Consider the following 14983-nt stretch of genomic DNA (forward strand, 5'->3'; position numbering starts at 1 on the left):
GTGAGACGACGCATCATCCAGTCCCAAACATGCCCAATGGGGGACAGATCCGGAGATCTTGCTGGCCAGGGTAGTTGACTTACACCTTCTAGAGCACGTTGGGTGGCACGGGATACATGCGGACGTGCATTTTCCTGTTGAAACAGCAAGTTCCCTTGCCGGTCTAGGAATGGTAGAACGATGGGTTCGATGACGGTTTGGGTGTACCGTGCACTATTCAGTGTCCCCTCGACGATCACCAGTGGTGTACGGCCAGTGTAGGAGATCGCTCCCCACACCATGATGCCGGGTGTTGGCCCTGTGTGCCTCGGTCGTATGCCATCCTGATTGTGGCGCTCACCTGCACGGCGCCAAACACGCATACGACCATCATTGGCACCAAGGCAGAAGCGACTCTCATCGCTGAAGACGACACGTCTCCATTCGTCCCTCCATTCACGCCTGTCGCGACACCACTGGAGGCGGGCTGCACGATGCTGGGGCGTGAGCGGAAGACGGCCTAACGGTGTGCGGGACCGTAGCCCAGCTTCATGGAGACGGTTGCGAATGGTCCTCGCCGATACCCCAAGAGCAACAGTGTCCCTAATTTGCTGGGAAGTGGCGGTGCGGTCCCCTACGGCACTGCGTAGGATCCTACGGTCTTGGCGTGCATCCGTGCGTCGCTGCGGTCCGGTCCCAGGTCGACGGGCACGTGCACCTTCCGCCGACCACTGGCGACAACATCGATGTACTGTGGAGACCTCACGCCCCACGTGTTGAGCAATTCGGCGGTACGTCCACCCGGCCTCCCGCATGCTCACTAAACGCCCTCGCTCAAGTCCGTCAACTGCACATACGGTTCACGTCCACGCTGTCGCGGCATGCTACCAGTGTTAAAGACTGCGATGGAGCTCCGTATGCCACGGCAAACTGGCTGACACTGACGGCGGCGGTGCACAAATGCTGCGCAGCTAGCGCCACTCGACTGCCAACACCGCGGTTCCTGGTGTGTCCGCTGTGCCGTGCGTGTGATCATTGCTTGTACAGCCCTCTCGCAGTGTCCGGAGCAAGTATGGTGGGTCTGACACACCGGTGTCAATGTGTTCTTTTTTCCATTTCCAGGAGTGTATTTGTGAAATACATGAAGCTGACACGTGCAGGGGATAAAGAAAATATAAACTTTTCCACAAATAAAGGGGTTTGACCACAGCTAGGCCAAAAAGTAGTTTAAGTGGTACTTCCACACGAAATTTGGTTATTTATGTTATGTATGTATGTAAAATGCGCCACTACTGTGTACTGTCGTCCAATAATTATGGACAACGCCAGTGTACCGTAGGGGACAGTTGTGATAGATCTTATTTTGGTTTAGTCGTAAGTATATGTCGTCTAATAAGTATCGGAACACTGTGCGGCGTAAAGATACAATATAAACACGCCCATACCAAAAGGGGATATGTACGAAAAGGAAGACGAAAAATTCAAACATTCGCGTTAACACTTTACCTCGAGATAACCATCGTATTTTGTATGTAGCACAAGTATCGTGTGCTGTGATCCCATTTATTGACACGAAACGTTAGAAAGCTGCATATTTAGGTGCTACGATTTCATGAAGTTCACAGATTTTAAACATTCAACACAATTTTCAGAGGAGACGGCAAAGACTTAGCAGCACTGGCTTCGCGGTGAATGAGACAATGGTTGGTTTGTAAGTTAGGATTTACTTCGTGTACTTTACCCACGAGTTCCTTCACTCAGCCTGTCATGGAGGCAGCTCTGTGTGTACCATGGGTACTAGAAAACATTGTTGGGGGTCATGCACAGGCAGGCTGTGGGTTGTGATGTCACTGTGAATCCATTCCCCACACAGCTCTGCACTGAAGCTTATAGACACTTGGTGCACACATGTTTAACTCATACGCAGGTATGAATGCAATCGAGAATTTCCATGTATTTAGTATATTACTGTTATTATTGTGAAAATTCATATGAAACAATTTTTTCTACAGTCGATAAAATGCTAATGTAAAGCCTCCAAAGAACGTCAATCTCTTTCACCATCTTGGAGGGCATCGTTTTTTTCTTTTTCTGGGGGAAGAGGCTCACATAGGCTTAAACCACAGAGGCCTGTAGTACGAAAAAACTCCCTATAAATCTCATTTTAAAGTCTTTTGACTGTATTAACAGGTTTTTCTATCCTGGAAAGTTATGCTACAACTCTTTTCACTTTTTCGATTTTTGTGTTCTTCCACTCTCAGTTCGCTTACTACCTTTGCAATTTTTTCCCTTGTTGATTGCTTTCGTTCCGATGAAACAGCGTCTCTTATTACAGCAAATTCCTCCATTTCTGGATAGTTCCCATTTATAATGTCCTTTAACTGTATAAAAACTTTTAGGTTCTGATCAATGAAATTGCCGTGGAATTGCTGAAATCTCGATTCCATGAAACTGTCAGTTGGCTTCATTTTAGATCCTCTTGAGATGGTCTGAAGTCAATTATTTCCTGAAACATTTGCGTGATCTGTTAGTTTACCATAGAAATTTGCTAACTGGGGGGTGTTTGCGTTCATGAGTGACATATCTACAATCATATCTAAGAGCGCAACGTTTTCCTCAAAATCTGAAACATTTTCCTCTTCGTATTCGGTGCAATTCGCAAAAAATTCTCCCACCTCTGAAACAATCACTTCAACTTTCCTTGTTGTTGCATTCACTTTCCTGCAGATAATGTCTTGCTTCTCAGAAGATGACAAATCTACAGTCATATCTCGAGTTTCCGCCAATTCGTTAGCACTTAAAGTATAAAATTATTTATTCTTGCATGTACTACATGACAGGATGTAGCTCGCATTCACAGCAGTGTTTGTTTCCACAGTTAACATTCTGTCTAGTAATAATTTATGCATTAATTGGTTGTATATTTAAGTGTAAAATAACTTATACTTCATTACGGTAGCTTCGTTTTTGGGCCTAAATATTTTTCTCATCGTTAGGCTCATTAATACATTCTAGATCAGCACCGGAGGTTGGCAGATTTAGAGTTAGAATAGTACCAGTCTTCAACTTGCATGTCGATGGAATGTTCAACAGTTATTTTTCGAATCCCTTTGATAATCCGAATCAGTAGAACGCATTGAAAAGACGAGCATTTTCAACTGAAAACGAATTTGCACATTTACAAGCATTTATCTATTGTCGTTTCATCTCATTGTTTTCAGGAAATATATGAAACTTAATTCCGAACTTACTTATAAGCCTGCTGTGGTTAGTACAGCTGGCGATCGTGCTGCAAGGCATTATTTTTCGCTTACAGACTTATTCTAAAAAATCCATAAATACACTGATAATTGTGGTATAACTCTGTACTCAGTCACCAATCACTAATAAAAATTCACAGTGCCGTAAACAACCTTGATTTCGCTCGTAAACACAATCAAAAACAATGAGTTATTTGCAGTTGCGAGCGCTGGTTGGGTTCACTCTGTCGTCAGCAGGGCGTGACTCCTACCATGTATTCTAGTCCGTTGTCTGTACGAACAGTAACGCAATTCCATCATGTAAATTCATTACGGATCAAATATTTATTAGCCGCACAAAGTATTTATTCACCGGTAGCACGTTCCGGCAATTCTTTGGAAAAAAAAGAAATTATTTGCAGTTACATCCCCATCAACATACTCTGTAGGAAAGAAGTTGTTCGTGACTGCCAATATCGGTGACAATTTACGACTGCTCTTTACTTTATCTTTCAGAATATCTTAGATGTCGCTGTACTTGTTACTAACTCGCTAGCTGATTGCGTCAGCAGAGAGAGGAACTTGTGAAGTTTCAGTAGCAGCTTCTGAACCAAGGTATATTTTTACGATTTCTTTACATCCGGGTATTAATACCACTTCTGCTATAGCGTGTCTTTTTTTTTGTTTGGCTACCTTCCTGTACTTTTTACAATACACGTACAACAGTAGTCGTGAGCTTCATTGCTTTTTTTGTTTTGTTCCAATAACCAACGAAAATAAATCACATCTTTACTGAACAGAGACGAATGTTTTTGTTGACAAATGTCGATTCAATTTACTGGGAATCATAGTATCGTTACTGAGTTTTTCATGACATACACTACACATAGGGATTCGGCATGTATTATCACCATACCAAAAAACCCGTAAGTAAATGATTATCTCCGTATTGCCTTTGCACTATTTTTTTTCTTTTTCTCGGGCTCGATGGTTTCACTACTTGGATTCAAGGACAGGCCACTCCATACGATTAATCATCCACATAGGAAAAAAAGTTTAATAGCACTATAATAGAAATACTGGTGTAGTAATAACAATGTTCAAATTACTGCAGAGCCAACGTTGTTTATTCAGTGATACTGAAAGTTCCAAAAAGCCATTTAAAAAGTAGCCGATTTTGAAGAAAATACCCTAAATTTAAAACAAGTATAGAAATAAATAAAATATCAAATGTCGCTTAAAATCTGTTATTACATTTAAATAAAATTGATAATGATAATTAGATGCTATCTAAAGTAAAGTGTTTTTAAAACTTACATTTACATTAAATCCTCATCCTCACTTCCATATTCTTCCATTCTTGAAGATGACTGACTAGTCCCAGCTGCTCCATTGTCAGGAGCAGACTGTCTGGTGTAACATGACATTGCACCTATCGACGTGAATACGGAGTCAGGTAGTTCATATGAATGACTACACTTTGCTAGGCGCTTTAGCCCACTTCTTAATCTACGAATCGATTTCAGAATATCGGTATTCATCCTATTAGGCAATTTTGATTTCACAATACTCATCTGACTGAAAACCCTCTCCATTCTTGCATTTAAATGGGGAAGATTTAACAATTTAATTACGAGGCACCATAACACTTGAAAGGGATTCATGCATATGGAATCTTTCTAAGAATCTACTTCTGCCCAAAAATCCACTGTACTGCTAGTATTGCGCCATTTTATGAAACTGATATTCCGCCACTAACTAATGATGGGTTCAGTTACGTAGAATTTAGTATGACCAAATATTTCAGCTAATTCAGTAATCGGTTCTTTACGAGACTTGAGAACCTCGTTTACAGAGAGTATGTTTTTTCACGATGCGAATGTTATTAGAAAGGCTATTTCTTAGCTCTTTAGTGATTTTTATTGTTAAATCCATACACCGTTTACGAAGGAGATTTTTCAATTCAGACTGAGTTTAATTTTCAAATTGATACCCATTATATGGTTTAGGATCTACACACCATCAGCATCACTTGTCAGGATATCTGCTTTCGCTGTAGGTATTATAATTCTCCTGTTACTGATTGGACAAACTTAGTCAAATCAAGAAGTAATTTTCTAGGGTCAACGTCCCAATTTCGGAAGTCTTGTTTGTCTTTTGCACTTCCTGTACTACTGGTTTCAAAAACACAAATGTAACTTATTCACAGGATTGCAATTCATGTTGTACAGCATTTCTGTTGTGTAGCAGTTTTCTTTAGATCTGACAATCTGAAAGTGATGTGTCACTTCTTTCCACTGTAATAATATTGTTGTAATAGCTGGCGCAATAGCAAGCGTTCGCGACTCACACACAACTGGAATCTTCAAGGGTTCCTCCTTTCATTTAATGTTTTACAAATGCCCCTGTGCAATGCTTGGCGCTTAAAAGAATGCGAAAACCAGCTGTAGGTTTCTCGAACCAAAAAGTCGATATTTCTTGGTAATGTCTCCTCTGTTGCATGAGAGATGGCTACCTGCAGTGAATACAAACACAGCGTGTCATAATCAGATGTTTCGGTTCAACCACTCATTTTCACCATTGTTTCTTCGTGTGTTTACGGATGCATTTTCAACTTCAACCCCAATCATATTTTCTTGATTAAGTTTATGACACCACAACAAAGCTTTTACTGAATTAATAATGACTTCACTTGCTCCAGATGCTAATTCCACCAAACCCAAGAAAGTGCATACAATTTTTTGCACTGAGACGCTGAAATAGGTATACCATCGCCGAGTAATTTTGTAATGGATATGTACGTCGATTCATCTGTAAGTAAGCTGAATCCATTTTCACCAATATCTTGATGCAATCCGAAAAGTGTGGAGCTAATACGTTTACAGTTTCTCTGCAGTCAGTTCTGTGTAAGTGGAGTTCCCTCGTATATTTGCTATATGAAAACTGTTTTTTACATAATTCTGAAAAGTGACCATACCAAAGAAATGAACTACATTCGCAATGAGGATGCAGATTGTTGCTCCCGATAATTTATTGGCATTTGTTTTTGTCCCACTTTTAAACGGAAGCTTCCGTTGTCGATAACTTTCGAAAGGATCCGAAAATTTGCTGTGTTTCTGTGTTTTAACATGCTTTTTAATGTCTGTTAATTTAGCATTAATTTTTTACTTATGGCAAGTACAGTAGTCTCTTGTAGTTCGACTTTTAACAGAACGTATCAACCCCTCTAAATTGAAGATAGGACTCCCAAACCTGTCTGTAATGTTGTTCGTATTTAGGAATAGGTCCCATCGCAAAACATCAGCAAAATGTACAATTTTGCTCACGGACACACTTGGAATCAAACACTGAAGTGAACGTAACTCAACACTACAAGCAAACTGTGTAGTAGTACAATGAATTCTGCGAAACATATTGCGGAACTTGTTTACTTGTTTTGTTGTTTAGATTAGAACGAGGGAGTTCACAGCGCAAGTTGCTCTTGCTTCATAGCTGGTGCAGTACAGGAAGGAACCCTGTTAATTTATCTCCAAAACTCTTACTGATCATTGTTGATATGTACGATTAGTGCTAGCGCCGGGAATACGCTGAAATAAGGCTTACTCACCTCTTACAACGAAAAACAAGTTCTTTCTTTCCCCCCACGCACTAAGGAAATCACAATCACGAGAGAGATATTTGGTGTACATATTTTCTATACATGCCTCCCTACATCATTACAAAAGTGTTATAGAAGTACCGAATACAGAATACAGATTTGGAAGATATGGTAGTGAAAAATCTTCGATTTTTCCATAATATAACCAAGCACACCCCAAAAATGTTGCCAATACCAAATAATCGAAAGTCCATAATGGAAAAACATCAATATTGTCGAACTGAAATACTGTAGTGTTGTCTGACAATGTGTGGGTCTTCTGCTGTCGAACAAAAGCAGCAATAAAGTTTAAAAATCTGCTACAAACTGGAACAAATGACAAAACAAGCAATAAAAATACACTCCTGGAAATGGAAAAAAGAACACATTGACACCGGTGTGTCAGACCCACCATACTTGCTCCGGACACTGCGAGAGGGCTGTACAAGCAATGATCACACGCACGGCACAGCGGACACACCAGGAACCGCGGTGTTGGCCGTCGAATGGCGCTAGCTGCGCAGCATTTGTGCACCGCCGCCGTCAGTGTCAGCCAGTTTGCCGTGGCATACGGAGCTCCATCGCAGTCTTTAACACTGGTAGTATGCCGCGACAGCGTGGACGTGAACCGTATGTGCAGTTGACGGACTTTGAGCGAGGGCGTATAGTGGGCATGCGGGAGGCCGGGTGGACGTACTGCCGAATTGCTCAACACGTGGGGCGTGAGGTCTCCACAGTACATCGATGTTGTCGCCAGTGGTCGGCGGAAGGTGCACGTGCCCGTCGACCTGGGACCGGACCGCAGCGACGCACGGATGCACGCCAAGACCGTAGGATCCTACGCAGTGCCGTAGGGGACCGCACCGCCACTTCCCAGCAAATTAGGGACACTGTTGCTCCTGGGGTATCGGCGAGGACCATTCGCAACCGTCTCCATGAAGCTGGGCTACGGTCCCGCACACCGTTAGGCCGTCTTCCGCTCACGCCCCAGCATCGTGCAGCCCGCCTCCAGTGGTGTCGCGACAGGCGTGAATGGAGGGACGAATGGAGACGTGTCGTCTTCAGCGATGAGAGTCGCTTCTGCCTTGGTGCCAATGATGGTCGTATGCGTGTTTGGCGCCGTGCAGGTGAGCGCCACAATCAGGACTGCATACGACCGAGGCACACAGGGCCAACACCCGGCATCATGGTGTGGGGAGCGATCTCCTACACTGGCCGTACACCACTGGTGATCGTCGAGGGGACACTGAATAGTGCACGGTACATCCAAACCGTCATCGAACCCATCGTTCTACCATTCCTAGACCGGCAAGGGAACTTGCTGTTCCAACAGGACAATGCACGTTCACATGTATCCCGTGCCACCCAACGTGCTCTAGAAGGTGTAAGTCAACTACCCTGGCCAGCAAGATCTCCGGATCTGTCCCCCATTGAGCATGTTTGGGACTGGATGAAGCGTCGTCTCACGTGGTCTCCACGTCCAGCACGAACGCTGGTCCAACTGAGGCACCAGGTGGAAATGGCATGGCAAGCCGTTCCACAGGACTACATCCAGCATCTCCACGATCGTCTCCATGGGAGAATAGCAGCCTGCATTGCTGCGAAAGGTGGATATACACTGCACTAGTGCCGACATTGTGCATGCTCTGTTGCCTGTGTCTATAAGTCTGTGGTTCTGTCAGTGTGATCATGTGATGTATCTGACCCCAGGAATGTGTCAATAAAGTTTCCCCTTCCTGGGACAATGAATTCACGGTGTTCTTATTTCAATTTCCAGGAGTGTAGTAAGAGAGCGACATTTTTGCTAATCTCGGAATATTAGGGAAAATCACGTACAGCCAGCTGAACACAAAAGATGAGGTGTTACAAAGTACCCTCACTCTCACGGACCGGGCAGTGGTACAAGCGACAGTATATTCAACTTCAGAAAAGCATTACGACCATGCTGAGTAAAAGAATTAGGTTTCATTTTTACGAAAATATAACAGTAATGAGGTCGTATTAAATAACAGAAGAATAAACAAGCACCTTCTTCTCGAAGGAAATAAATTATACTTAAAAACAAAACAATTCGCGATATGTCTAAAATCGAATCCCTTAATTTCTTACAAAAATATGTAAACGTTCGCGTCACATACTTCACCTTTTGACGGCACACCAGTGTACTGCGATACGTTAGTTGCAGGACACTGACCTATTAAGAAAAAGGTAACACTGCTTCAGCCTAGTTCCAAGCCCGAGACGATAAAATGTGCGTCTTGCACGCAGAAAGTGAGAAGTGTGCTATCCTTTCCCCAAATTTTCGTAAATCGTGTTACATTTCTCGTCTCCTCTACGTTCAAGTTTTGGAAAGTTGAAGTTGTGCGGGAGGAAGTAAATATTTTGTACATGTGGGGATGGACTATCGGAGGAGACGGGAACTGGCCACTTCCCTGATCTTAAGGAGACGTAAGTTTACGCAAGTCACAGTAACGCGATGCATAATCTAAGCAGCTCGCTTTTTCCATGTTTCGGGTAGGCGCCTGGTTTGCTGATTTAATTCCAATTTGTATTTTATAATTTAATCTTCTGCGACTTGCACAGATAATGGTATCTCGGTGCTTAATTCTTCGTGCAGTCTTCCTTACATTGGTACCTCCCAAATTCATGACTCAGTTATTATTGATCTTTGATGACTTTTTATTAACGTTTCTGGAACTTAAGAGTAAGTACATTTCTGTCACAGGTAGTTTTTACCTCAGTTTCAGGATTCTCAACTTGTCCGGCTTTCATGGCTAGGCAACGCATTAAAAAGATAATGTAAACTGGTATACTCCCAGTTTGTGCTTTTCTGTGTCGGCATTGTCCTTTGAGTACATAGACGATAGCTTATTGATTATTTCATGTCTTATTAGCATCGAGTTTGGCGCTATACTCTAAATCATTTAGACACTTTATCATCACTTACGTATGACAACTGAAAGGGTATTACAGAAAGAATATGTGATATAGATAGCGATTATAAACAGACATTAGTGTCTTTCATGTCGGGCATAGTGGTCTAATGGTAAAACGGGCGCCTGAGAAACGGGGGGTCGCTGGATCGAATTCCGTTCAGAGGACGCAAATTTTGAGTCTGGCTTTAACCTAATCTTCATCTCTCAATGACGTGAAGAGTCACCAGGTACGACACATGGTTTCGATTCCTCGTTAAGCTATAGGTGTCCACTCCCCTGTTAGCAAACAGGGATAGGTTAGTTACATGCAAGTCGCGGAGGTGGCGTCCAATTGAAAGACTTGCACTCGGCCATTGAGCCACACTCGATAATTACTATTGTTGTTGTTGTTGTGGTCCTCAGTCCTGAGACTGGTTGATGTAGCTCTCCATGCTACTCTATCCTGTGCAAGCTTCTTCATCTCCCAGTACTTACTGCAACCTACATCCTTCTGAATCTGCTTAGTGTATTCATCTCTTGGTCTCCCTCTACGATTTTTACCCTCCACGCTGCCCTCCAATGCTATTTTTGAGATCCCTTGATGCCTCAGAACATGTCCTACCAACCGGTCCCTTCTTCTAGTCAAGTTATGCCACAAACTCCTCTTCTCCCCAATTCTATTCAATACCTCCTCATTAGTTATATGATCTACCCATCTAATCTTCAGCATTCTTCTGTAGCATCACATTTAGAAAGCTTCTATTCTCTTCTTGACCAAACTATTTATCGTCCATGTTTCACTTCCATACATGGCTACACTCCATTCAAATACTTTCAGAAGCGACTTCCTGACACTTAAATCTACACTCGATGTTAACAAATTTCTCTTCTTCAGAAACGCTTTCCTTGCCATTGCCAGTCTACATTTTATATCCTCTCTACTTCGAACATCATCAGTTATTTTGCTCCCCAAATAGCAGAACTCCTTTACTACTAAGTGTCTCATTTCCCAATCTAATTCCGTCAGCATCACCGACTTAATTGGACTACATTCCATTATCCTCGTTTTGTTTTTCTTGATGTTCATCTTATATCCTCCTTTCAAGACACTGTCCATTCCGTTCAACCGCTGTTCCAACTCCTTTGCTGTCTCCGACAGAATTGCAATGTCATCGGCGAACCTCAAAGTTTTTATTTCTTCTCCATGGATTTCAATACCTACTCCGAATTTTTCTTTTGTTTCCTTTACAGCTTGCTTAACATACAGATTGAATGACTTCGGGGAGAGGCGACAACCCTGTCTCACTCCCTTCCCAACCACTGCTTCCCTTTCATGCCACTCGACTATTATAACTGCCATCTGGTTTCTGTACAAATTGTAAATAGCCTTTCGCCCCCTGAATTTTCCCCTGCCACCTTTAGAATTTGAAAGACAGTATTCCAGTCAACATTGTCAAAAGCTTTCTCTAGGTCTACAAATGCTAGAAACGTAGGTTTGCCTTTCCTTATTCTTTCTTCTAAGATAAGTCGTAGGTCAGTATTGCCTCACGTGTTCGAATATTTCTACGGAATCCAAACTGATCTTCCCCGAGGTCGACTTCTACCAGTTTTTCCATTCGTCTGTAAAGAATTCGCGTTAGTATTTTGCAGCAGTGACTTATTAAACTGATAGTTTGGTAATTTTCACATCTGTCAACACCTGATTTCTTTGGGACTAGAATTATTTTGAATTTGGTTATTACTTTTAGCATTTTTCATTATCAGACTGAGCAGTAGCTCCGTCGGTCGGTCAGAGGGCCGATTGTCCTCTGCAATAAAAAAAGGAATCAACGACCAAATTGAACGGATGTCATGTGACGTCCGCCCAGACCAAAGAAAACGAACAATACTCAACAAAATTTAAAAAAAGTCGGTAGAACACTTGCAGCGAAAGACAAAGGTCCCGAGTTCGAGTCTCGGTCCTGCACACAGTTTTAATCTGCCAGGAAGTTTCACAACAACGCACAATCCGCTGCAGAGTGAAAATCTCATTCTAGAAAGGTAAAAATCTCTGGAGTGGAGTGAGACGTAAGGCCATTCGGAGTTTTTCTAAGAACACGGGACACGCACCCGTCAGACTGGTGTCAAGTTAACTGCCTTGTTGTTGACACCGTTAAGAAGCAGTGAGAGCTGCTGCCGTTGGATAATATAAATAAATTATGGAGTAAGAGAATTAAAACTGCTTTATAACCAGGTGGAAGACATAGTATGCTAAAGCGTGAGATAGGATAGATGGTGGGAGCCAGGAGCTGGTTGTTTCGGGATCTCGATACTAAGAAGTCACAACGACTCGTTAATTATGTTTCAGCTGAGTAGTGAAGAGAGATTTTTGCATTTTAAAAACAGACGTGGTTGGTCGGCACTTAGAAGAACCAATGTCATTGGTGCTCAAAATCATGCACAAGTAAGAATCCTGCTTACCGCTGGGGGAACCCTGAGGAACTTACTTTTATTCGAGATTTTCCAAGGGATGCTTCAGTAGAGAAAGGGATTTCAGTTCTGGGTTCCGAGAGAGAGCAGTCCTTGGTGCAGGGCCCGATGCTTTGAATTTTGAGCCACTACAGCCAACACTTGGAGGCACCGGTAACGCTAAATATGGTGAACTACTGCAGTGTTGGCACAACAAGTGATTGCATCTGTGCCAAGTTTTCAAATTGATGTTAGGGTTTTTACATTTCTGATGAAAGTACAGTAATTAGCTATCTCGAACTCAACATTTGCTCATTTAATTATGTTGTAAACATGTATTAATAGACAATAAATGTAATGACGTCATGCCCTGTGTACTGGTGCTTAACTTGAAGTCAAATTTTAATAAGTAGCTTTTTATATTGACTAATATTTCATCCGGTGTTTTGAAGAAACTCTTGTGAGTTAGTACACACATGTTTCATGTATGCGAGGGCCACCACTGTTCAATAAATTAACGACCCCTGTGGTTAAATTCATGTGAGTCCATGGAGGCCGAGGTGATTGTCAGTAAGGTCACTCGATACAGCTCTTTCTGACATCCACAGGAGGTATTTCACTGTCTCAGCAATAACATCACACTAATACCGCGAGACTGCGCCTCTAGCCTTAATAATAGTCTCAGTTCTGCGAGGCAGACAGTTGAAAAGCTGCCTCAGGTATGCTATACCATCTGTAGTCACTCACTGATGATTACTTCCCGCAGAGCTACCAAATTGCAGGGATGTTGATTGCTACGTTTCCCCACTCTTTCACAGAACCTCAGACATTTTCTGTGTGTTTAAGCTTAGGTGATTCATTGGGCTACTCGCAATGCGAAAGGGTGCCTGGTGGTTTGTCAGACAAAGAACGTATGCGTGCAGCCCTGCGAAGACGGCTGCTGTCATCTTGGAAGATGCGAGTGTCCACACCGTACTCATTACGAAGACGCAGAAGGAAACCCAACACTTTGGCACCGATATTGTTGAATACTGCTTCATGTTCACGGTAATTTGAAAGACTGGGTGTAGATCTTGGTACGAAAAACACACTAAACCATTACAGTACCATCTGAACTACACCTTCCACACTTTGCGGATAAACGCCTCATTGGACCATCGTTGTACTCGATGGCTTACATTTTTTAAAAAGAGGCAAAATCGTGACTCGTCAAAACGCAATACACAGCTCCAGCCAACTTCTGTCCAGTTTCTGTATTGTTTGATCTACTGAAGAAGTGCGGATTTACTTGCCGCTGTGGAAAATGGCCTTTTGCAACGTACCCGACTCCAAAAGTTTATTGTACGTTGTTCCCGTCGCAACGCCCACTCGGAAACTGCTTGAGTTGGTCCTACATTCACTGACCGTAGCATTTCCTGTCGGCGTTTGGACCATCTGTCATTCACAAACAGTGGCACTGGTCCTGCGTCCTGTCGGTTAGAATCTTCTGAGAGCCCTGTTCTCACGCTATGTTACGTGGCTGTGACTGGTGTGGAATAAGGGTGGAGCTATTGACAGAGTATGGGCAACACTAACGTTTTTAAAATTTATCAACAACAAACTGCACAGAACATTGGTCACTGACGACCATACAAAACAGTTCTAATTACTGTACTTTCAACATTGCAGCCCAGTCTTCAATCGTGATAATATAATATGTAAGAAACTATCAGCCTCATTTGCGGTAATGAAACCCACCTTTACCTAGCCTATTCAGGCTGTTACAGATTCAGGTATATCTTCTGAAGAAGGCTCAATTATTTGGTCTGGAATATAGGTAAAAGTTGGTTTCATTACCGCAATCGAAGCTGATAGTTTCTTTATATTACTTCTAATTACAATTATCCGGAAGAGAGCCGTCTCTAGTTTCTTTCCTTATTCTCCCTGTTTGTAAAGAGCAATTATAAAACACTTCAAAATGTAATTTCTTTCTTAAGAAAATATTTAAAACAAAATTCCAGCCATACCAATAATGATGATAAAATTCGCAGTTTAATATCTAAAACTGAACTCTTTACGTCAGTTTTTAAATACTAGTCTCCCTTTCTGAAATTTGAATTGCGTTCGCCGTACGTAAACTAGTTATTAACCGCTCACTTCCACACTGATTCACGAGGCACAAAGAAACATAATGAAACCAAAGATAAAATCTTTAAGATTATGAAGAACGCCAAAATTAAAAAGTTCTAGTGAACAGACAGAAAGTTTGTTTCACAATTTGTAGAGGAATTAACGGCAACTACTTGACATATGCTCACACAATTTACGTTTGTACATAATTAGAAATAAAACATAGCTTCCCTTTGAGTCAAGTCTGTTTGTGCCCCGGCCGCAGCTCCATCACGTAACGTGTCCGTGAATATCCTACGTCCGTGTACATCAGTCCACAGAAATACAAGACAGTACGAGTTCTTACACCTGAAACAGCTCAGTATTAGAGACCAGAAGTAACAGTATCTTCTAGAAGCCAAGCAGCTCAGGAGTAATTCAACTACAGGCATTTGACACTATAGCCACGGCAAGCGGCTTCTACCAGTTTTATTAATAAGCAATCTGACACAAGTGAGGATCAACTAGTTCCGAAAATATGGAGTGTCTGAGATAAAAGAGGCCCCGTGTTATACTGAACGTGATATTTGAAGCTATCTCAGTCTTCTTATTTCTTAATGCTCGGGTGACGCTCGAGCGTGGTCACTTGATGTCACATGATGCCGACCAGCGATTTA

This window comes from Schistocerca cancellata, chromosome 6, assembly GCF_023864275.1.
Source record: "Schistocerca cancellata isolate TAMUIC-IGC-003103 chromosome 6, iqSchCanc2.1, whole genome shotgun sequence".
Lineage (NCBI taxonomy): Eukaryota > Metazoa > Arthropoda > Insecta > Orthoptera > Acrididae > Schistocerca > Schistocerca cancellata.